The sequence below is a fragment of the Anolis carolinensis genome, chromosome 1 (genome assembly GCF_035594765.1).
Source record: "Anolis carolinensis isolate JA03-04 chromosome 1, rAnoCar3.1.pri, whole genome shotgun sequence".
Taxonomy (NCBI): domain Eukaryota; kingdom Metazoa; phylum Chordata; class Lepidosauria; order Squamata; family Dactyloidae; genus Anolis; species Anolis carolinensis.
In genome coordinates, this window is record NC_085841.1 from 145,526,368 (window position 1) to 145,550,911 (window position 24,544).

A 24,544-nucleotide genomic window follows, 5' to 3' on the forward strand; every position below is an offset into this window, starting at 1 on the left:
GGTAACTGAACAGTTAATGTTAGAGCCAGACAAAGTAAGCAAATGCTGAGAATGTATGCTATGTCCGATTCATGGCCCACAGAGAAATTTCTGTAATAAATTGCAAGAGAGATTTGGAGCTGGTCCTAAAATAGCAGAAGACAATAAATAGGCACACCTCTGTTCAGAATGAGTAACCGAATGAAGCTAGGGCTGCTGTTTCTGTGCTCTTGTAAAAAAAGACCTTTTATATACACAGGCTTAATGAGGATGCAAATATAAAACTTAAAATAATATTTGTCTTTCTAGATGCTTCAATATTTCAATATTTTATTAAATTATATTGTAGCATAGCAGTTAAAAATTAGAACAGTGAACCAGAGTTACTGGTTCAATTCTAGGAGCTAGCAATTGGATTTAGGCTATAATATTCTTTGCTTCACACTGCTATGTTTCAGATTTAACACAAAATTATGGTTTTGTTATATGCTCAAACTAGGCTACTATACCCTACATTGTACAGAAAGTCCTAGCTATAGAATTAGGAATGGTCTGTGTATTTCAAATAAAGGATGATGCCCTTTCTCTTTAGGTTAAACCAACAATAGTCCAAACTAAATGTTGAAATTCAGTGGATATTTTATATACAATTGCAAAACTCAGAACAAATATTTCAAATGACATTTGCCGTATTTAAAAACATCGTGAAAAAAAGAATGAAAATGTGGCCAACAGGAGCAATTTGTATTGGACTGTGATGCTAGAGGCCAGATTATGAATCCCCAACTCTGCCATGGAAACCCCCGAGGTGACCTTGGGCAAGTCTCTTAGCCTCAGCAAATCTCATCTGAACCAATCTTGCCAAGAAAACCCTGTGGTAGGTTCATCTTGTGGTTGTCATAACTGGGAAACAGCTTGAAGGGTACGCAGGTACAACAGGTATCACTTCTCTGGATATGTTGTAAAAAGAGAAGAGACAGGTACTGCATATGTGTTTAAACTTTCATAAGCAAACAATTCATAAACATACTGAGAGTGAGTGGGCTAGTCATCCATCAAGTGCACTATGTTGAAAGGAGTGCAAATAATTTGGAAAGCACGGAAAAGGGGGGTTCAGTGAATATAAAGGAAACACCCAACAAACACCAACACTATTGGAATTAATTTCCAATCATGCTACTTGAATTTGCCCAGGAAAGTGTGTAAGAGGGGCACTGCTCTGTAAAAGGATTTTGCTCTTTCTAGTTTATAAAATGGCTAGCTGTGCTCGGCCACGCGTTGCTGTGGCGTTGTCTAGTGGTGTTGATGAGAAATTTGAGTTAGTGGTGGTATTGAATGTCTGTTGTAAGCTTGTCTTTATGTTTAGTATGTATTTGGTTGTATGTGTACTGTGAAAGTGGTGAGAGTAGAGGGGGTCTTTGTCCCTGTGTAGTATTGTATAGTATTTATACGTTGTCCAAGTGTTGTGAATGCTTAGATTGTGTCCTGGTGCATAGTAGAAAGGGTTGGGGTGGATGGCCCTTAGGGGTGTCCAAACTATTGGATTCTATATTTCTATTATTATGATCATCATCATCATCATCATCATCATAATCATGATCATCATCTTCATTATCATCATTATTATTATATAGTGGGTGGATGGTCATCTTTCAGGAATGGTTGGATTGTGTCGTCTCGCATGGTAGAAGGAGGTTGTACTGGATGATCCTTAGGGGTCTCTGCAAACCTTAGGATTCCGTGATATTGTTATTTATTATTATTATTATTATTATTATTATTATTATTATTATTATTATTATTATTATCAAGAGGCTGTATGGCCATCTGTTGGGAATGTTTGGATTGTGTTCTCCATGGCAGGAAGGGGTTGGACTGGATGGCCTTTAGGGGTCTCTCCTATTTCTGTGACTGTAGGATTCTATTACTATTTTTATTGTGGAGATTGTGGAGATATTGGATGGCCATCTGTCAGGAGTGTTTGGATTGTGTCCTCCTGTATGGTAGAAGGAAGTTGTACTGGATGATCCTTAGGGGTCTCTGCAAACCTGGGCTGTGGGCCCGGGCTGTGGCGCAGGCTGGTGAGCAGCCAGCCAGCTGCAGCCAGCTGCAACAAATTACTCTGACCAAGAGGTCATGAGTTCAAGGCCAGCTCAGAACCTATGTTTGTCTTGTCCTTGTTCTATGTTAAAGGCATTGAATGTTTGCCTTATATGTGTAATGTGATCCGCCCTGAGTCCCCTTCGGGGTGAGAAGGGTGGAATATAAATACTGTAAATAATAAATAAATAAATAAATAAACCTTAGAATTGTATGATGTTGTTGTTATTATTGTTATTATTATTGAGAGGCTGGGTGGCCATCTGTTGGGAGTGCTTGGATTGTGTCCTGCATGGCAGATCGTGGGAAGGGTTAGCTGGCCCTGATTGTTTAGTGTCTGGAATTCCCCGTTTTAAGAGTGTTGTTTTTTATTTGGTGTTCTGATTTTAAGCTTGTTAAAATATTAGGAGTCAGATTGTGTTGATTGTCATGGTTCATAGCATATATTTAAAATATTGAGTATTAAAATGGGTTGGATATTCTAGAAGGTTGGATAAGGGAGAGTGTAGTGGAGATAAATAATATAAATAAATAAAGTGTGTATATATATAATTATATATATAGTATATAATTGTGTATCTTGTAGAGCTTCTGTGTGTCTTTGTGGAGTAGTGCTTCTGTGTGTCTTTGTGGAGTAGTGTAGAATGACTGGTGGCCGGGTTTGCGTCTCTTTCTTTCTGTTGTAAGTGAATAATTCGGATGAGGGGCGGGCTCTAGGAACCAGGGGACAGCTTTTTCCCATTGCCTGCCTTTCCTCTAGCCGGCAAGCTGGATTGTTCTGGTCTGGCCATGAAGCTTCTCCTTCCCCCCAGCATGGCTCCCCGCGTACGTAGTTCTCTCCTTTTAATGAGGGAAAGTGGGTGCCGCCATTGTTGCTCTCGTGGTCAGGAGAAGTAGGAGGAGCAGGGAGAGTGTGGTTGACATGCTGGTCATGGAGGAGGCCAGAGGTTCTGCCGTAGGTGAGACGTGTGGGGTGGGAGACTGGGAGAGGAGAGGGAGGTGCGTGCGCAAGAGGGGTTGGGTGAGTGAATGTGGCGCCATGGCGGGAAGCGCGAGGAGGGCATCTTTGCGCAAGCATAGATGGTGCGTTGTGGGTTTGTGTGATTTTCTTTCCGTGTGGAAGTGTGTGACGTGATCTTTTGTTGTTTCAACCTTAAGGCGTGGATGTTGTATTGTGTGGTTAAATTGATAGGTTGGGGGGTGTTTAGTTTTGTTGTTTTGCTCGGCGCCGGGATTCCATTACCATTTTATATATATATATATATATATATATATATATATATATATATATGTTTATCAACACTTTAAAAACTGGTCACACTAATAGATACCAAAAGCCAGTTTCATGTTCTGTCTGTTAATCATTGCCTCAAGGTGCACAGGAAGGTGAAAACGTTGCTTTGTGGGAGGTTACATGTTAATCAGAGTGGAGTTACTTTTTTAAAGGAAGGGAAACAATCTAGCTTTCAACAGGTCTAACTTCCTCTATTTATAATATAATGTTTTATATGTTGAGAGAAAAAGACTAAAATCAAAAATTTCATTCTGTACTTTCTTTCCCAGTTCCTAAATCTTTGGGGACAATATTCCTAGACTTAGAAATACAGATTAGCTTCTAGACTAGTAGTTCCCAAACTTGAGTCTTCCAGCTGTTTTGGACTTCAATTCACAAAAGGTACAGTCAACTAGACCAAAGCCAGGAAGTCTGGGATCTGAAGCCCAAAACATCTGGAAGACTAAAGTTTGGATTGCACTGTTCTAAAATTCTTACTACACTCAGCTATTCTAGTGCATGTTAAGATGCTTGATGGTGGGTCCAGCAACCCTCTTTTCCAAATATGGACCAGGTCCATATTAAAACTTATTGACTACAATTGTTTATTTCTCTCCAGAAGCCTCTTTTGCATTCAGCAGCAGATAAATTGGGGACTACCACTAGAATGAAGAGTTATGTCCAACATGTTGTATTAAAGTGGCTCTAGCATAGGTAAAGTGGCAAAACTGAAATATTGATAAAGCAATCTCATCATTCTGTATAACATTATATATTCTAAACAGCTAACGTGACTACTGCCTGTGCAATGTACATAGTTCTCACACAAAAAAATATTGCTAGAATATTGTTGCTCATGTGAGGGACAGATGTCACAAATGGCCTAAATTGTCACATACCATCAACAGCTTTGCCTTAGGAGTAACAATCTGCTCACTTTTATGCTGCACACATGTGGAAGATGGAGGCCTACATGGAACAAGCCGTCATTTTGGTTATAAAAAGGGGAACTGCAAGAGCAAGCTATTCCATCACAAGTAATGCAGGAGCCCTCCATACACTAAGCAAACAGCTGTGACACAAAGTGCAATGGACCAATGTCTAGCCTGCTAGCAGGAAACTGTGAATTAGGATTCCAAACTGTGCCAAAACCTCGCCCACTATCAGGCTCCCATGCAAGCAAATCTTAGCTTTCGAATCACACGCTCAAGGTGTGATAACGCAGCTTAAGACATTTTAAATCCAGTATTTGGAATCCGAATAGGAATTAAAAATTCTAAAAGAAACACTTGCAGCTCATATTGGAAAATGGCAAAAAATAATACCAAAATAAAATCACAATATGTAAGTGCATATAACAAACTCATTTATATGATTTTATTTTTAAAGAGGTATTTTTCTATAGTGTTCACAACCTTCCATCAAAAATATTACATATCTCGAATTTAATTTAGGAAAAGAGCCTGTGTTTCAGTGCTGGAGAAACTATTTGAATATTCTGCAAACATCTTTGAAATACAGTAATGGGAAAAAAATGGCAGTTGGGAAGTAATTGTATATAAAGTCATGCTCAATAGAGAGGTCTGCTACAAAAGAAAACAATACAAAACAAATATGAAGTCATAGTCTGCTTTTAAATTGGAGTTATTGCCACAACAGCTGTTAGTATTTTACCAGTTGATAAGATGCTTAAACAGTTCTGGCAAAAAAAACCAAAAAAAAAAACAAATGCAGAAAGGATCCCAATATTAAATCACTATACAAAATGATAAAAATAAAACACACTAGGACGTAAACATCTTGGTGAATATCTCATAAAGAGAATTTTATTTGTACAGATGTGAAACATTCTTGCTTTTCAAGAAAACTACACACAGTTTGGAAAGATGTCAAATTCTTAACACTGGAATGTCCAATTCTGTAGAAAATAAAATGACTGAGGCCAACTGGACAAGGACATGTAAAAATCTTCAACTGTCGAATTCTAATATTTGCATGCCACAGTTAACTGTATTTGCCCCATTTTCAGTCCAGAAACAGATGTCAAAACAGGCAGTGGCTACCTACAGAGGTAGGCAACCAGGTAGAGGATTTCATTGGGGGTCAAAGAATCGGTGATTACATGGATGGGCAGGTTTAAGAACAGCAGTGAGAAAAAAATGGTGGGCATCCCCATTCACCCATCCAGTCCCAAGCTATTAGATAGGAAGGGAGGACTTGAAGATGGTTGTGCACAAGCTGGTAACCTCAAGGTTGGACTTCTGCAATATGCTTACATTGGACTTAATCTGTACCAAGTTTGGAAATTCCAATCAGTTCAAAACATGGCAGCCAGATTGGTTATGGGAACATCTAGGAGTGAGCATATTATACCTGTGCTAAAGTCACTCCACTGGATGCCAATTAGTTTCCAGGGAAAGTTTCCTTTAAATCCCTACATAGTTTGGGTCCAGGTTACCTACAGGATTTCCTCCTCCCATTTTATATGCCTCAAACAGTTCATCTGAAAGATACCTATTGCAACCAGCCAAAGCCTGACTGGCAATGTTCACCCAAAGGACCTTTTCATCGGCTGCCCCACAACTGTGGAACGCGCGGCCAGAAGAGCTCCAACAGCTAAATGAATTGTCAGAATTTGAAACAACTAAAAACCCATTTCTTCTGGCAGGCCTACCCAGTAAATTTTAAACCATGCATTTTAAATGTACATTCTATTCTAATGTATTTTAATCTTTGCACCATATAGTTTAATATATATGGACAGGTTGCTTACCTGTAACCATGTTTCTTCGAGTGTACTCTGTGAATTCACACTAATGGAGAAGCTGCGCCTGCGCAGGTTCCGATGGAAACTCTTCCAAGCTGAAGTTCAAATTTTGGCGGTAACCACGCCCCCCTTCCCAAGGGGCATATAAGGCAGCCCCGGGCGCCCGCTCTCCAGTTCCTACGCCGCCAAGGCAACGAGAAAGGGAGAGGTTTGCCAGAGGGGAAGGAAGGGCGGGTTTGTGTGAATTCACAGAGTACACTCGAAGAAACATGGTTACAGGTAAGCAACCTGTCCTTTTTCTTCGTGTACTCTGTGAATGCACACTAATGGAGACTGACACGCTAAGGTCCCGGATGGTGGGACAAGGCAAACTCGACAACCAGTGAATGTCCAAACATAAGTTTATTAGGACACATAGAGATAACAGTCCCAAGAGACCAGTGCAATAATTTGTCCAAAAGGACCAGTGCAATGCTAGCATGAGCATAGTACAAGAAAACAGAACATATTAGGAAATACTGAATAAACGTAATAGAAACACAGAAATTGCGTATAGTGCATATAAACACTCTCCCAAGGGAAGAGGGGAAAACATCACACAACTTGACACCCCCGTCAGGGTCAATAGAGTGTTACAGAGCAACAGAACAACTTCCCAACACAATTAGGGGAAAAAACATACCCCCAGAGGCAGGTATGGGGAGAAAAACTGGCCCATAACTTGAAGGAGAGGTATAGAGAGTCACCTGCGGGTGAGTATAGGGAGAAGAAGGACGTTTGAGAGTCAGGATAAGCAAGATGAGAGTACTGATCTTGCGAAGGCCGAGTCTTTTAGGGCTTTATTGTCTAGCCTGTAGTGAGAGACAAACGTAAGTGGGTTCGACCAGATTGCCGCTTTACAGATGGAGTCAAGCGGGATACCTCTGAGGAAGGCGGTCGAAGCCGAGAGGCCCCTCGTCGATCTCGGACGGATGGATGGAGGGGGAGGGCGTTTGGCCAGCTCGTAAGCCAACTCAATGGCCTGAGCAATCCAATGGGACAACCTTTGGGAGGAGATGGGATTACCCAACTTGTCCGGGGCATAGGCGACAAAGAGTCTCTGGGTCTTACGGATGCCCCTGGTACGGTCCTTGTAGAAGAGGAGCGCCCTGCGAACGTCGAGAAGGTGCAGTTTTCGCTCGAGAGGAGAGGAGGGGTTAGAGAAGAAAGCCGGTAGAACAATGTCCTGATTGAGGTGGAAAGCTGACACTACCTTAGGGAGAAAGGTAATGTCCGGGCGAAGGACAGCACGGTCGTGGTGGAAACGTAGATAAGGCTCATCGACCCTGAGGGCAGCAAGCTCAGATGGCCGTCGTGCCGAAGTGATTGCCACTAGAAAAGCCAGCTTCCACGAAAGCAAGCGGAGATCAGTTGAGCCTAGTGGTTCGAAGGGAGCAGAAGTGAGTTGAGAGAGTACGAGTTCGAGGTTCCAGCCCGGCGTAGGTGGTAGCGACGGTGGGCAGATGTTGTTGTAGCCTCGAAGAAATGTTTTGACCAAGTGGTGAGAGAAGAGAGACGGCTGACCATGGCGTTGAAAAGACCAGGAAAGAGCTGCGAGGTAAGCCTTAATAGAAGCGAGAGAGAGTTTCCTCTCGACGAGAGTCATAAGGAAGTCGAGGACCACCGATACCGAGGTTGGAAAGGAGTCGATATTACGTGATCGAAGGAAGGCGTGAAAGCGAGAAAGTTTGTAGGTATAAGCTTTGGTTGTAGACGGCTTATGGGCTGCCCGAAGAACCTCTTGTAGGTTTTGCGGAAGGGAGGTTAGGTAAGAATCCTCCATGCAGTGAGATGAAGAGAAGGAAGGTCCGGGTGAAGAATCTGACCATCCTCTCTCGAGAGAAGGTGTGGCGAGGGAGGCAGCGGGCGAAACGTTCCTCCGGAGAGGCGAAGAAGGGCTGGATACCATGGTTGGCGGGGCCAGGCCGGAGCTATGAGAATCGCCGTGACCGAGATCGAGAGGAGTCTTTCGAGGACTTTCGGTATGAGGGGAATAGGGGGAAAAAGATAAAGCATCTCCGCTGACCAGTCCAGCAGAAAGGCGTCCCCTAGGCAGCCGGGAAAAGAGTTCGGGGGAAGCCTCGCTCCGTAGCGGGGTAGCTGAGTGTTCTGGGGGGATGCAAAAAGGTCCAGAGTAGGTCGCCCCCAGTCGAGGAACAGATTGTGGAGGATCTCGGGATCGAGCTTCCACTCGTGAGAGGAGGATGTCATCCTGCTGAGGGCATCTGCCAAGTCGTTTTGGGCACCCGGAAGGTGAATCGCTGAGACCTGGACGTCGTGGGCTATGCACCAAAACCAGAGGCGAGAGGAGAGGTGCATCAACTTTCTCGAACCCGTACCGCCCTGTTTGTTGATGTAGAATACTGCTACCAGATTGTCCGATTGAATGAGGATGGATTTGTGGCAGATGAGGCGGGAGAAAGCTTTCAGGGCTTTGAGGATGGCGAGAAGCTCGAGAAAGTTTATGTGGTTGGTCTTCTCGGATGGGGACCAAAGATCTTGGACCGTCAGGCCGCTCATGTGGGCTCCCCAAGCATAGGTGGAGGAGTCCGTGGTTATGGTCATTGAAGGTAGGGTTGGATGAAATGGAAGGCCCCTGCACACGTTCCGGTGAGACGTCCACCATGAGAGGGACTGGCGGACGTTTGACGGTATCGACAAGTACTTGGAGTTGTGGTGGTAGAGCGGCTTGAAAGTGTCTATAAACCATCTTTGTAGAACCCAAAGATGCAGCCTGGCGAAGGGGGTCGTGAGAACCGTGGAAGCCATATGGCCTAGAAGGACTTGAATGGCACGGGCTCGGATCCTCCGGGCGGATCGACACAGGGCGATCTGGTGGCGGAAAGCTAGGAATCTGTCGCGCGGTAGCGAGACAGTCTCTGCGACGGAGTCGAAGAGAGCTCCGATGAATCGGATTTTGGTCGACGGGGAGAGGTTTGACTTCTCGGCATTGAGTTGAAGGCCGAGAGATTTTAGAAGACGCAGCGTGAAGGAGACGTGGCTCTCGAGAAGAACAGGGTCGGGCCCGACCAGAAGCCAGTCGTCCAGATAAGGAAAGACCGTGATGCCATGCAGCCTGAGGTGGGCCGCTACGGCGGCGACGACCTTGGTAAAGACCCTTGGAGCCGTGACAAGACCGAAGGGTAAAACGGTAAATTGGTAGGTTTGGTCGAGGATTTTGAAACAGAGGAAACGTCTGTGAGCCTCCCGTATCGCCACGTGGAAGTAGGCGTCTCGTAAGTCTATGGAGGCAAAGTAGTCTCCCCGCTGCAGCATCGGGAGAATAGAGGCAATAGAGACCATCCTGAATTTGGAAGGGCGAATGAAGATATTGAGGGCCCTTAGGTCCAGGATGGGGCGTAGCCCGCCCCCCCCTTTTCGGGACTGTAAAGTATCTGGAGAAGAAACTTTGAGGATCCAGTTCGGGAGGAGGGACGGATGGCCCCTTTTTCCAGGAGGGCATCGATTTCGGCCAGTATCTCTGGGGAAGGAGTTGAAGAGAGAATGTGACCTGTAGGTGGGAGCTCTGTGAACTCTAAGGCGTAGCCCTCTTGGACAATGCGAAGAACCCAAGCATCTGAAGTAATGGACTCCCATTGATTGTAAAAGGGGGCCAGGCGGTCGGCGAAGGCACAGGAGGGACGAGGCAGCGTGGGCTCTACATCGATAGCGGACGAGGAGCTTTGGCAAAAGGGGATGGCGTCAGGTACGCCGGTTAGCCTGTGGAGGAGCGGGGGTGGTTCGGCCCCGTTGCTTTTGCGGATGAGGTCCCCGACGGGGTTGGTGATGGCTTTGATTGCTCGAGCCCGAGGGCCGCTTGAAAGATTGGTGCCGAAAAGATTGCGGCGGGAAGCGACGGAAGCGGTGAGGGAACCAGCGGGTGCGCTGTGGCTGCGGTTGGTCGCCACATTTAGACGCAAGAATTTTAAAGTCATGATTAGACTTGAGTTTGTCATCGGTACCGGAGTTAAATAGTCCGAGAGCATCAAAGGGGAGGTCCTCAATGACCTGTCTGGAAGATGAGGAGAGACCTGACGACCTCAGCCAGGCGTGGCGACGGATGGCGATCGCATGAGCAATCATCTTGCCCGCCGTGTCCCCGCTATGTTTCGCCATCTGGATTTGATGGTGGGCAAGCGAGTCAGCCTCTTGTTGGAGGGTGGTAAGGACGGAACGGTCTTCATCTGATAATTTAGCGAAGAAGGGCTGCGCCTTCTCCCAGATAATCTGCTGGTAGGCACCCATGCAGGCTCCATAGTTTGCCATCCGGCAAAGTAAAAGGGCTCCAGAGTAAAGCTTTCGACCCACAGCGTCGAAGCGCTTCCCTTCTCTGTCGGCCGGAGTGTTCAACTGACGACCTGAGGATTGGGAGGCCTTGACGACCAGGGAGTTGGGGTCGGGGTAGTGTTTCAGCCACTCCAAGGTATCGTCGTCGGTACGGTACCAAGTCTCGATCCTCTTCGAGGTCGGAGGAATGGAGGAAGGGGTTTTCCAGGAGGCCTGGATAACGTCCAAGAGATAAGGCAGGAAAGGGAGTAGCGTGGCCGGCGGAGCTTGGGCCTGCACCCTTTTGAAAACTGGATCAGACACTGCTTTGGAAGTCTGCTTGATCTCCAAACCCAGGGCGTCGGCCATTCTGACCATTTGATCAGAGAAAGCACGAATATTGTCCGTAGGAGAAGGCGGGTCCGCCTCATACGCGTCGTGAGGAGGAGAGAGGTCGAGCCCGAGAGAGACTACCGAAGCCGAGAGGACAGATTCTGGGCGGTCAATGTCAACATCTTCCTCCTCAGCCCCTTGGGGGGACTGAGGGGGAGAAGAAAGCACAGTCTCGGGGGGAGGCATGGCCTCACAGGAAGAGAGGGCCGGGAGCCGAGGATCTTTAGAGGCTGAGGCCTGGGCTGCTCGAGCCAGGCGCGCTGTTTGTCTGCCACGCTCCGGTGTCGAGGTGGGAGGGAAGAGCTGTTGGCGCGAAGAGTGAGGCGGCGCAAGAGGCTCCGGCATCGGCACCCTGACCACCGTTTGGGTAGAGTGGTGGGGTGAGTCCTGCAGCTCCCCGTCAGACAGGGGGTGCAATGGAGATTGAGAAACATCTCTAGGCCTCTGGGCTGGCACAATTGGAGAAGACCTTCTCGAGGAGGTTGCCGAGGAGGACGGCGGGTCTCTCCTTGAGGAGGCCGAGGAAGAGGAGCTCTGAGTCAGCCGTTTCTTTGTCGGCGGTTGCTTGGATGCAACCCTCAAGGACTTGCCAGGTGTGGGAGGAACCACAGCTGAGTCAGATTGCGCTCGACGAGACTCCTCGTGAGCCCTTTTAAAGGCTATTTTGATAGCAGAGGAGGACGGAGGGGAGCCGATACGAGAGCGGATCGAGGTCACCGAAGCCAGAGAGCTCGACGTCGAGGAAGGCCCCACCTTTCCGGAGCGGGTCGACACGGTAGCCGTCGTCACAGTACACGGTGGCTTGACCGGTTTAGCGGCCCTGGAGGTCCTGGACGCTCTGGACGAGACCGAGGAGGCTTTAGCTGTCGGAGGCTTAGCTGGTGGCGCCGACATAGCTCTCAGAGCTGAAGACGACGACGTACCCGACGTCGACGGAGTCGGTTCTGGCGCGAGAGATCTTTCGTAGAGCGCCGCTCTGAGCCTAGCGGCTCTGTTCTTTCTGGCCTGAGCCGTGAGAGCTAGGCAGAAGCGGCAAGTACCGACCACATGAGTCTCGCCAAGACAGAAGAGGCACTTGGCGTGGCCGTCTGAATCAGGAATTTTAGCAGCACACTGCGTGCAGCGTTTGAAGCGAGTAGTAGACATGCTGTGATGAACCATGGGCCTTGTAGTCCTGCTCAGGACATTGTAATTCCTGATGAAGATGAAAACTTGGGTTTTTTACCTTCCCAGTCTGAACTGGATTCCTCTCAGCCAGATCTTTCCCAGGCAGATCTGGGAACCTTGCACCTGCAAGAAAGTTGTGCCCCAGAAGTATGTCAAACAACCCCAGAGCCTACTTCTCCCGTGTTCTTGCGCCGGGAGTTTTGTAAACAACAGAGAAGTTTGGATTCAGCTTCGCGCAGGAGTGCGAGGATAGCAGCTAAGAATGTTGCCAATTAACACTGGTTCTCGTGAGAATCTTTAAGGAGTTTAACATCTGGTCTCAGAGTTTAGCTTTCGTTTCTGATTCCCAGAGAACCGCTTTGGTGAGAAAGTTGGACTCTATATAGGTGTTTTGCCCGCGTAGCAACTTCGCGGAGTCAATTCGTCAGCCTACGGAGCGAGTCGTGTCTGGACAGCGCGTTCCGATTCAAGCCTCGCTCATGCTCAAGCCTTGCCTTGCTATCCAGCCTTCGCCTTGCTTCCCAGCCTTGTTTACCTGCGGACCTTGCCTTGTTTCCCAGGACTAATCCTTGCCTTGTTTCACGGATTTTACCAAGTTATTCCACGGACCTTGTTCTTGTTCTTAGTTACCTTGTTCCACGTTCAAGCCTTGTTTCTAGTATCAAGTTATTTCCTAGCCACGCTCAAGTTTTATGGACTAAAGGACCTTGTCATCTCCCCTCACTTTGCTTGGCAAAGTGAGTGTTTCGGTTATTGGATTACAACTTTGGACCTTAATATTTCATATTGGACATTATTTCCTTGGACTAATTTTGACCTTTCCTGAAAGGTCTGCTTCTGGACTATCTTTTACATTTGCTTTTACTAACTTTATATATTTCCTTAATAAAGATATTAGATAGATTCTGGCTTCTGCGTATGGTTATTGGTGCTCTGTAGCCTGGGTCGTGACAGTTTGACTCCGCCACCCTAAGCACCAATTAACCTTGGCCAGAATGTCTACCGGAACCGTACCCGGTGGGCAGCCACTGAGCTACACCATCAGCAAGGACGAAGTGGATCGCATCCGCGACAGACTCAACGCCCAGGATGGAGAAATAAAGGGCTTGCGGGAGCGCGGAATCCGCCTCCCGGCCATGGCGTTGCCTACCAAGTTTACTGGAGAAGCTTCCAAGGTTCATGTTTTCCGTCGCCAATGTCAAGCTTATCTAGAGGCCCGTGATGCCGAGTTTCCCCAAGAAGACATCAAAGTGGCATGGGTTTACAGTCTTCTAGACGGGCCAGCGGCCAACTGGGCGACGGCACTGTTCGACCAAGCCTCTCCACACCTAAGATCAGCGCAACATTTCTTGGACCACCTCAAGGAGACTTGGGGAATCGAGGACAATTTGGAGGCAGCCGGCCACAAACTCCGTCGCCTTTTCCAAGGAGACAGACCTATGTCTCAGTATATAGCCGAGTTCCGAGTGCTGGCCCACAACACCGGCTGGAACGATGTAGCCCTCAGAGGACAATTCCGGGAGGGTCTCAACATTGAAATGCTGGAAGAAATCTCCAAGGTGGATCCTCCCCAGACCCTCGAGGCACTCATTGATCAATGTTTACGGGCTGAAGTCATGATTGCCAACAGGAAACAGTGGGTTCGAGGCCAGGGCAGTAGAGCCGGGGCAAAACCCCCCGCTCCCGCCAGCGTTCAGCCACGTCCAGTGTGGAGACCCCCACCGCCAACCCCATACCCCAGAGGAGGCGAGGAGGTGCCGATGCAGTTGGGCAATGTGCGTCCCAGACTAGATGCCGTCGAGAAGGCCCGTCGTCAACGCTTAAACCTCTGTTGGTACTGCGGGAACGGGGGCCACTTCGCCAGAGAGTGCCCAGCCAAGGGGAAGCCTGCCGCCCGGCTTGCGGCGGCGTCCTCCACGGAGACGAAGACGTCTGAGCCGACTGGCACACAGCCGGCGGGGGAAGCCAACGACCGGGTGTAGAGAGGCTCGCCAACCCGGTCAAAAAATCCATTCAAGAGCCGCCAACCGGGGTCCTGTTCCTTCTCGTGGTCACATTATGGTCAGCAAAAAGGGGACCCGTCATGATCCACGCCATGATAGACTCTGGAGCTACCAACAACTTCATTGATAGAGAGTATGCCGACTCTCTGGGATTACAATATCATGATTTCAAGAATGCCCGTGTGGTGCAAGCCATAGACGGCCGCCCCCTCAAGACGGGCCCCGTAAGTCAATGGTCGGAACCCACCAGGATGTGGATAAGAGAACATATGGAAGAGATTTCCTTCTTTGTTACCGAGGTTCCCCATTTCCCTGTGATTTTGGGAATTCCATGGCTGACTCTCCACGACCCTAACATCTCCTGGTCCAACAGAGAACTGCAGTTTGCTTCACCGTACTGCCAAAACCATTGCCTCGTAGCCAAGGTATGCCATGCCACAGACACCGAGCCCATCATCACCTTGCCAAAGAAGTACTCCGAGTATTGGGATGTATTCAATGAGAAAGAAGCCGAGAAATTACCCCCACATAGACCTTATGACTGTGCCATTGACTTGGTGGAGGGGGCCCCGATCCCGCGAGGGCATCTCTACTCCCTGACTGAACCAGAGCAAGAAGCTCTCAGGGAATTCCTAGAGACAAACCTTCGCAAGGGATTCATCAGACCCTCTCAATCCCCAGCCGCCTCTCCAGTGATGTTTGTGAAGAAGAAGTCAGGGGAACTACGATTGGTGGTGGACTACAGAGCATTGAACAATATCACCAAGCGGAACAGCTATCCCCTGCCCTTAATCTCGGATCTACTGGATCGGCTTCGAGGAGCCAAGGTTTACACCAAGCTGGATCTTCGGGGGGCTTACAACTTAGTTCGCATCAGGGAAGGGGACGAGTGGAAGACCGCCTTCCAGACCAAATTCGGATTATTCGAGTCCCGAGTTATGAATTTCGGTTTATGCGGAGCCCCCGCAACGTTCCAGCATTTTGTCAATGACATTTTTCAGGACTATCTGGACAGGTTCTTGATAATCTACCTGGACGATTTTTTGGTGTTTTCTAGATCACAATCAGAACATGAGAACCACGTCAAAATGGTGTTACAACGATTGCGGGATCATGGACTTTATGCCAAACTGGAAAAATGCGCCTTTGATCTACAAGAGGTAGATTTCCTTGGTTACCGCATCTCGCCTTTAGGGCTCTCCATGGATCCAGCCAAGGTTTCAGCAGTATTGGAATGGCGGGCGCCAACTAACAAGAAAGAGGTGCAGCGTTTCTTGGGGTTCGCGAATTATTACCGCAAGTTCATTCCAGATTTTGCCCACTGGTCTGACCCAATCACTAGCTGCATCCGTGGAAAACAGCCCTTCCGCTGGACTGATCAAGCAGAGAAAGGGTTCCAGCAACTAAAGAAATTATTCACGTCCCAGCCAATTCTACAGCACCCAGATCCTGGAACCCCTTTTGTTGTGCAAGCGGACGCCTCGGATGTGGCAATTGGGGCTGTACTCTTACAACCGGTGGGAGACCACCTTCATCCCTGTGCCTTTTACTCCCGTCAACTAACCACACCAGAGAAAAATTATACCATTTGGGAAAAAGAACTACTGGCCATAAAGGCAGCTTTTGAAACTTGGAGACATTGGCTAGAAGGGGCCAAATTTCCCATTGAAGTCCACACTGATCATCGTAATCTAGAACACCTAAGAACTGCCCGCAAACTAAACCAGAGGCAGCAACGTTGGGCTTTATTCTTTGAACGTTTCAACTTCCAGATCCATTATGTGACCCCAGCCCAAACCAAGCAAGCAGACGCCCTGTCACGTAAACCGGAATACGCTGCAGGTCGCAAGGAGACCTTTGAATCCCAACTGCTACAACCCGAGAACTTTGCCACGCTCACGGTGGGGAACACCAAATCCATTCCCATTGGTTCAACTTCCCCTACTCCAGGACCCATCTGTGCTCAAGAAATCAGGGCTAGTCAGCAAGCAGATGCCTGGGCGCAGGACCAACTTCGCCAAGGTCTGCATTTTCCCTTTTCGCTTAAAGATGGGCTGCTCTGCTATAGAAATCATGTTTATATCCCACCCGGACCGGGCAGGGAAAAAGCGCTTCGCCTGTGTCATGACTGCAAACCAGCAGGACACTTCGGACTATTTAAAACTATGCATTTGATCCTAAGGGATTTTTGGTGGCCCAAGATCCGCAAGGATGTAGAAAAATATGTCAACACCTGCCCAGTATGCCAGCGCTCCAAGATACGAAGGGAAAAGCCCTCAGGGCTTTTACACCCCCTTCCTACCCCATCTCGCCCATGGGAAATAATTTCCGCGGATTTCATCACTGACCTACCACCTTCCTGTGGATTCACCACGATCTTAGTGGTGGTGGACCTTTTCACCAAGTTAGCCCATTTCATTCCCTGCGAAGGCCTCCCCACGGCCAAAGAAACTGCGGATCTATTTCTTCAGCATGTTTTCAGACTACATGGATTGCCCAAGAGTTTAGTCACAGACCGTGGATCTCAATTCACCTCTCGTTTTTGGAAGGCACTACAAAAACTACTGGGCATAGACTCTCGCTTATCTTCAGCTCATCATCCCCAAACAGATGGGCAAACGGAGCGCACCAATGCCACTTTGGAGCAGTATCTTCGCTGTTATGTAAACTACCAACAGGACAATTGGGCTTCTCTGTTACCACTGTCTGAGTTTGCCTACAATAATGGAGTTCAAGCTTCTACAAAAGAAACGCCGTTCTTTGCAAACTACGGCTTCCATCCACGTTTCTTTCCCCCTGTCATTGAAACTTCAGAAGTTCCCGCAGCAGAGGATTGGTTGCAGGAACTCACAGCGGTGCAACAACTTTTGCTCCAGCAACTGGACCAAGCCAAAGAGGACTATAAACGCCACGCTGACAAACACCGCCAGCCGGGCCCTGAAATCAAGGTAGGAGATCGGGTTTTTCTGTCCACTCGCTTTTTGCCCTCCCACCGCCCTTGCCGGAAGTTAGATGCCCGTTTCATTGGCCCCTATCCAGTGGTGGCGCAATTAAACCCCGTGACTTTCAAACTCCAACTTCCGCGTTCAACGCGCATCCACCCAGTGTTTCACCGTTCCCTGCTCCTTCCGGCGGATGGTGTGCGTCCTGATACAGACCAACCGGCCCCCCCTCCTGTTTTGATGAATGGGGAGGAGGAGTTCGAGGTTGAGGACATTTTGGATTCTCGCTTTCATCGCCGCCGCCTACAATATCTCATTGACTGGGTGGGTTTTGGGCCTGAGGAACGCTCTTGGGAAGACGCCTCCACAGTCCATGCTCCTGATCTAACCCGTCGCTTTCATCTGACCTATCCCACCAAACCGCGACCTCGCGCCTCGGGGAGAGGATCCCAGTTTGGGAGGGGCCCTGAGGAGGGGGATAGTGTGATGAACCATGGGCCTTGTAGTCCTGCTCAGGACATTGTAATTCCTGATGAAGATGAAAACTTGGGTTTTTTACCTTCCCAGTCTGAACTGGATTCCTCTCAGCCAGATCTTTCCCAGGCAGATCTGGGAACCTTGCACCTGCAAGAAAGTTGTGCCCCAGAAGTATGTCAAACAACCCCAGAGCCTACTTCTCCCGTGTTCTTGCGCCGGGAGTTTTGTAAACAACAGAGAAGTTTGGATTCAGCTTCGCGCAGGAGTGCGAGGATAGCAGCTAAGAATGTTGCCAATTAACACTGGTTCTCGTGAGAATCTTTAAGGAGTTTAACATCTGGTCTCAGAGTTTAGCTTTCGTTTCTGATTCCCAGAGAACCGCTTTGGTGAGAAAGTTGGACTCTATATAGGTGTTTTGCCCGCGTAGCAACTTCGCGGAGTCAATTCGTCAGCCTACGGAGCGAGTCGTGTCTGGACAGCGCGTTCCGATTCAAGCCTCGCTCATGCTCAAGCCTTGCCTTGCTATCCAGCCTTCGCCTTGCTTCCCAGCCTTGTTTACCTGCGGACCTTGCCTTGTTTCCCAGGACTAATCCTTGCCTTGTTTCACGGATTTTACCAAGTTATTCCACGGACCTTGTTCTTGTTCTTAGTTACCTTGTTCCACGTTCAAGCCTTGTTTCTAGTATCAAGTTATTTCCTAGCCACGCTCAAGTTTTATGGACTAAAGGACCTTGTCATCTCCCCTCACTTTGCTTGGCAAAGTGAGTGTTTCGGTTATTGGATTACAACTTTGGACCTTAATATTTCATATTGGACATTATTTCCTTGGACTAATTTTGACCTTTCCTGAAAGGTCTGCTTCTGGACTATCTTTTACATTTGCTTTTACTAACTTTATATATTTCCTTAATAAAGATATTAGATAGATTCTGGCTTCTGCGTATGGTTATTGGTGCTCTGTAGCCTGGGTCGTGACACATGCGAAGAGTCCGAAGTGAACCTTGCGGCGGAAAAAAAGGAACTGGAGAGCGGGCGCCCGGGGCTGCCTTATATGCCCCTTGGGAAGGGGGGCGTGGTTACCGCCAAAATTTGAACTTCAGCTTGGAAGAGTTTCCGTCGGAACCTGCGCAGGCGCAGCTTCTCCATTAGTGTGCATTCACAGAGTACACGAAGAAAATTTTTTATAGAAATATGTTTAAATATATTTATCAATGCTGAAGAGGCTGCCAGGAAGAGGTGGTACTGCAAATTTATTTTTAAAATTCTGGGAAATAGTTTTTAAAGAAATAAGATAGATAATAAAAATAGAGATAAAATGTACCAGAAATAGTATTGTTATCAATATTTACACAAGAACAACAAGAATTGACCTCTAGTCTATTAATAGCAGCAGGATTGATGGTTGCAAAGAATTGGAAAGATAAAAGGGAAATATTTTAGAAGAATGATATAAAGAAATTTGGAATATAGCGATAAATGACAAACTGACCTGTGACATTAAAGTAAAAAAGGGTATTTAGAAACAAACAGATTTTTGGGACATATGGGGTAAATTTATTGAATATATTGAAGGAAAGGGGAACAAACCTGCAACAGAAACAATGAAATTTTGGGAAAATTAAATAAGATGAGTTGGTCCAGGTTAAGGTGGCACAAAAGGAAGGGGGATATGGGAATAACAATAAAATATAATATACATAATTGGATAGAAAATTGTAATAATACTATACAAATAATATTTTTAAAGAGGGGGAAAAGTAAAAACTAGATGGGTAGCAGGTTATTGTTATGTTCACTATTATTTTAGAGTATGCCAAAGGCTAATATGCTCAATGATGGTATGTATACATTGTATTAAGATGTTAAATATATGTATATGTTTTTTCCCCAAAATACCATGTACCTTCCCATCATAGATATTGGTGTACCTTTGGAAAAATTGTTAACTCTATATTCTGATATTAAAAAATAAATATATATATATGCATCTTCTTGTTTGAATTGTATGGTGATAGCTTTTAATTGTGTTGTGCCCTGCCCCCGAGCTGTGAGGAAAGATGGGTAACAAATTATTATTATTATTATTATTATTATTATTATTAATAATAATAATAAGTGTGCCAGGTCCTCACTCCTTACAGAACAAATGGGAAGTCATAGCATCAATGGTAATAGTGGTTACTGCTAGGAATCATTAAAGAAATATCAATCAACCCTAAAAGGATGGTTTTAGATATACATGTGTGCATAGGAAAAGGATGGATTCTATATATGGGAGATCTGCAGGAAGGAGCTGCCTACAGATGTAGGAGACAAAAGGCTTTGGGTCTTTCAATAAAGTGAACTGTTAACCGATTTGCCTATAAAACAGAAAGAGGAGAAAGCCAGACATTGTACAATGAGAAGCAATGTAATGCCTAAAAGTGTAGGTCACCTAATAATTACCCTGCTTTTATCAGGAAGGTAAAAACCTAGAGCTCCATATAGGGGTTGATGATTATTTGTCAAGATTGGCCATAGGAACCATTTTTGTAAGCACAATTATATGAAATGATTTAAGAAGGCACAAGGCTTGACTCATCTCCCTGACAATAACAAAACCGGATCATTATAAATCATGGTTAAAAGAATGCTGTAGAAATTTTAAATGGCTATTTTAAAATAAAACAGTGAAAAACAGAACTTTCAAACTATTGCATTTAATCTTAATGAGTAGTATAATTGAAAACACATTATCAAAGTTTAGATTTCTTTTTTTATGATGTATTTATCATACATACAAGTATTTACATTTGTATCTTTTAGTAGGACAAAGTACTGGTTTAAATTAACTTTAGGTGCCATATTTGTACTCCCTAAACATTGACTTGTGTTCACATATGCACAGTAAAATTGTACAAGCTACAAACCCAAAGTCTGCAATGAAGATGCATAAAATCCACCCAGTATCATAAATATGTTGTTAGATATGTACAAACTGCAGTTCACGGTGATTTCCTACATTTCCCCTTGTACTCAAGTCCACCTCCCTCCCATTCATACCAAATGGTGTCAAAAATCATTTTTTGACCTTAGGCAACTGAATACTAAATGTGCCTATTTGAAGGAATAGCAGCTCAAATATAACCCCTTGATTCTAAACCACATTTTTTTAGTAAATTGGTAGCTGTGTTAGTCATGAAGTATTCTAATATTCCAATTATACTTGACTGGCTTCAGTAATACACAGTATGGAATATTTTGAAATAATTACAGTTACAAATGAAAATGATATTTCATTTCAAAGAAGCACTATTAATAACGGTCTTGATGACACTGAATTGGAATAAGCTGGAGGATAAATCTTAATCAAATTGTAAAAATATTTTACTTCAAATACAGCTGTAGTGGGTTGAAAGATTTCTTTTAAAGACACATTATTTGAACATCACTAGGGGATGCTGCAAGTGTGCCTGTAAGCAAAATTACGCAAATAATTGTTTTCATTGGGAAGCAAATATTGACACAATACAGAGTTCTCCTTCACCTACTTGGAAGTTAGGTCCCACTATAAAAAGACTGATTTCCAAGAAAAAGCTGTGTGAAATTCAAGAGCAGTCAGTGTACCATGTAGCATGAAAAATCAAGTATTTTCTATTTCCACAAATAAAAAAGTGAACTCTACTAAAGTGTTTTTTTTCTTTTCATCATTAGAAGCAGTAGCATGACTCAATTCATCATATCAGTTAAACAGTATTATTCAATTCAATGAACATTTATTTCTTGCTAATTAGCAGAATTGCAATGTAGGGTGTACAGGAAGTTCAGGGGCTCATCTACATTGGAGAATGAATGCAGTTTGATACCACTTTACCTGTCATGGTTCAATGCTATGGAATCCTGGGAGTTGTACTTTGGTGAAGGACAAGCATTTTTGGGCAGAGAGGGCTAAAGACCTTGTAAAACTACAGTTCCCACAATCCCATAGCATTGAGCCATGGCAGTTGAAGCAGTGTCAAACTACATTAATTCCAGAGTGTAGATGCACCTTAAGATACACTTTTTGTTGTGCTACAAATGTCCTGTTGGCTTTAATTTCCTTGTAGCCTCGTTACATGGCTGCCCCTATCTATGTGTGTGTGTGTGTGTGTGTGTGTATATATATATATATATATATATATATATATATATATATATATACACACACACACACACACACACTAGCTGTGCCCGGCCACGCGTTGCTGTGGCTTAGTCTGGTGGTGTTGGTCAGTCTACATTAGGTTGTATTTATGCTGTGACCTCCACCCTTCTTTATACTCACATTAGTAGTAGTATTTGAAGTCTGTTATCTTCTTCAATTTTTGTGTTGATCGATAATTGCTTGAGATCCCTGTTGTCTTTGGTTTGTTGTTAATCGTGACGTCTGATTCTGCTGAGTGCGGTTTACATCTTCTTGTGGTACAATAGTGTTTTGTTTTGTTTTTTGCCTGTGTAGGTGTTTATTATTATTGTTGTTGTAGAGGTCATGAAGGCTGGATAAGTTAGATGCTACTGTATTGTTTTTTGGAGGCCCAGTGTAGCACTGACTGGCCTCTCAGCCTCAGTGCCTGGCTGCTTCTTGCCTGTGATGGTGTTGATTCTTATTTTTGTTGTTGTCATTGTTAATATTGTAATTGTTTTTTTTGGAGGCCAAGTGTGAATGTAGGGATTGGGGAGGTGGATGAGCACTGAATGGCCTTGTAGACTCAGTACATGGCTGATTCTTGCCTGTGTAGGTGTTTATTATTAGTGGGTGAGTGGATGGATAGATGAGTGGATGGATAGATAGAGTGGGTGCTCTCCTTGTTTCCTTTATTCCTATGCTGTTCCCTTTCTCTGGTCTGATCCTGAGCTCGCTGATAAGAACACACTGGTCAGAAAGGAAGGTAAATATAACCGGATCAATGGCCTTTCTCTCCCTTTTGCTCTTGGCCTTCCGGGCAGAGAGGGAGGGCTCTTGTCCTTGGCGTTCCTTCGCTTCCCTTCCCTCCCTCCTTCCTTCGTTCTATTCGTCCCAGCCTTTCCTGCCTGCGGAGCCATGGAACTGGGTCAATGGGTTGGATGGTGGGGAAAGGGAGAAGGAAGAGGCCTTTAATTGAAATGCATGGACTCCATGCCATGGGGTGCTGGAATTTGTAGTTTGCATCCAGTCCAACCCCTTTCTTTCTTTTTGTCATGGAGGAAGAACCCACCCAAACCTTTCAGACAGATGGCCATCCGGTTTAGTTGTGTTGTTATAGTCACGATGCGTTGTTGTGAGTTTTGTGGGTCCAGATTGTGGTTTTGTGGTTTGTTTGTATTGTTACAACCGGGAGGCAAGGCTTTTGCGTTGTGTTGTCAAGTTTTGTATTTCTGGGGTGTTTAGTTGTGTGCCAAGTTTTGTATTTCTGGGGCGTTTAGTTGTGTTGTTATAGTCACAATGCATTGTTGTGAGTTTTATGGGTCTGGATTGTGGTTTTGTGGTGTGGTTGTGTTGTTACAACCAAGAGGCAAGGCTTTTGCATTGTGTTGTCAAGTTTTGTATTTATGGGGCGCTTAGTTGTGTGCCAAGTTTTGTATTTCTTGGGCGTTTAGTTGTGGTGTTATAGTCACGATGCATTGTTGTGAGTTTTGTGGGTCCAGATTTTGTTTTGTGGTGTGATTGTGTTGTTACAACTGGGAGTCAAGGCTTTTGCGTTGTTTTGCCAAGTTTCGTATTTCTGGGGCGTTTAGTTGTGTTGTTATAGTCATGATGCGTTGTTGTGAATTTTGTGGGTCTGGATTGTGGTTTTGTGGTGTGATTGTTTTGTTACAACCAGGAGGCAAGGCTTTTGCATTGTTTTGTCAAATTTTGTATTTCTGGTGCGTTTAGTTGTGTTGTTATAGTCACAATGCGTTGTTGTGAGTTTTGTGGGTCTGGATTGTGGTTTTGTGGTGTGGTTGTGTTGTTACAACCGGGAGGAAAGGCTTTTGCGTTATGTTGTCAAGTTTTGTATTTCTGGGGCATTTAGTTGTGTGCCAAGTTTCATATTTCTGGGGCGTTTAGTTGTGTTGTTATAGTTACGATGCATTGTTGTGAGTTTTGTGCATCCGGATTGTGGTTTTGTGGTGTGGTTGTGTTGTTACAACCAGGAGGCAAGGCTTTTGCATTGTGTTGTCAAGTTTTGTATTTCTTGGGCATTTAGTTGTGTGCCAAGTTTCGTATTTCTGGGGCGTTTAGTTGTGTTGTTATAGTCACGATGCATTGTTGTGAGTTTTATGGGTCCGGATTGTGGTTTTGTGGTGTGGTTGTGTTGTTCCAACCGGGAGGGAAGGCTTTTGCGTTGTGTCGTCAAGTTTCGTATTTCTGGGGCATTTAGTTGTGTTGTTATAGTCATGGTGCGTTGTTGTGAGTTTTGTGGGTCCAGTGTGGTTTTGTGGTGTGATTGTGTTGTTACGACCGGGAGGCAAGGCTTTTGCGTTGTGTTGCCAAGTTTTGTATTTCTAGGGCGTTTAGTTGTGTTGTTATAGTCATGATGTGTTGTTGTGAGTTTTGTGGGTCCGGATTGTGGTTTTGTGGTGTGATTGTGTTGTTGTAACCGGGAGGCAAGGCTTTTGCATTGTGTTGCCAAGTTTCGTATTTCTGGGATGTTTAGTTTTGTTGTTATAGTCATTGCGCCCGCAACTTTATCCTTTTATATATATAGACTAGCTGTGCCCGGCCACGCGTTGCTGTGGCGAAGTATGGTGGTATGGGAAATAAAGTATTGAGGAATTGGTGGTAGTTAAGGTCAAGGGTAAAGGTTTTCCCCAGACATTAAGTCCAGTCGTGTCTGACTCTGGAGGTTGGTGCTCATCTCCATTTCTAAGCCGAAGAGCCGGCGTTGTCCGTAGACTCCTCCAAGGTCATGTGGGATGACTACATGGAGCGGCGTTACCTTCCCGCCGGAGCAGTACCTATTGATGCACTCACATTTGCATGTTTTCGAACTTCTGGGTTGGCAGAAGCTGGGGCTAACAGTGGGGGCTCTCTCCGCTCCCCCAATTCAAACCTGTGGCCTTTCGGTCCAGAAGTTCAGCAGCTCAGCGCTTTAACACGCTGCGCCATCAGGGGATATTATTTCCTAAAGGTTGTGAATATACAATATTTCTGATTGGG

At 45.7% G+C, this 24,544-nt stretch overlaps 1 protein-coding gene across 4 annotated transcripts in view; it reads right to left on the reverse strand.

Annotated features, from left to right (window-relative positions):
• Positions 1 to 24,544, reverse strand: part of rock2 (Rho associated coiled-coil containing protein kinase 2) — a 118,998-nt gene that overhangs the window by 43,905 nt on the left and 50,549 nt on the right. The gene's annotated exons all lie outside the window — the stretch shown is intronic.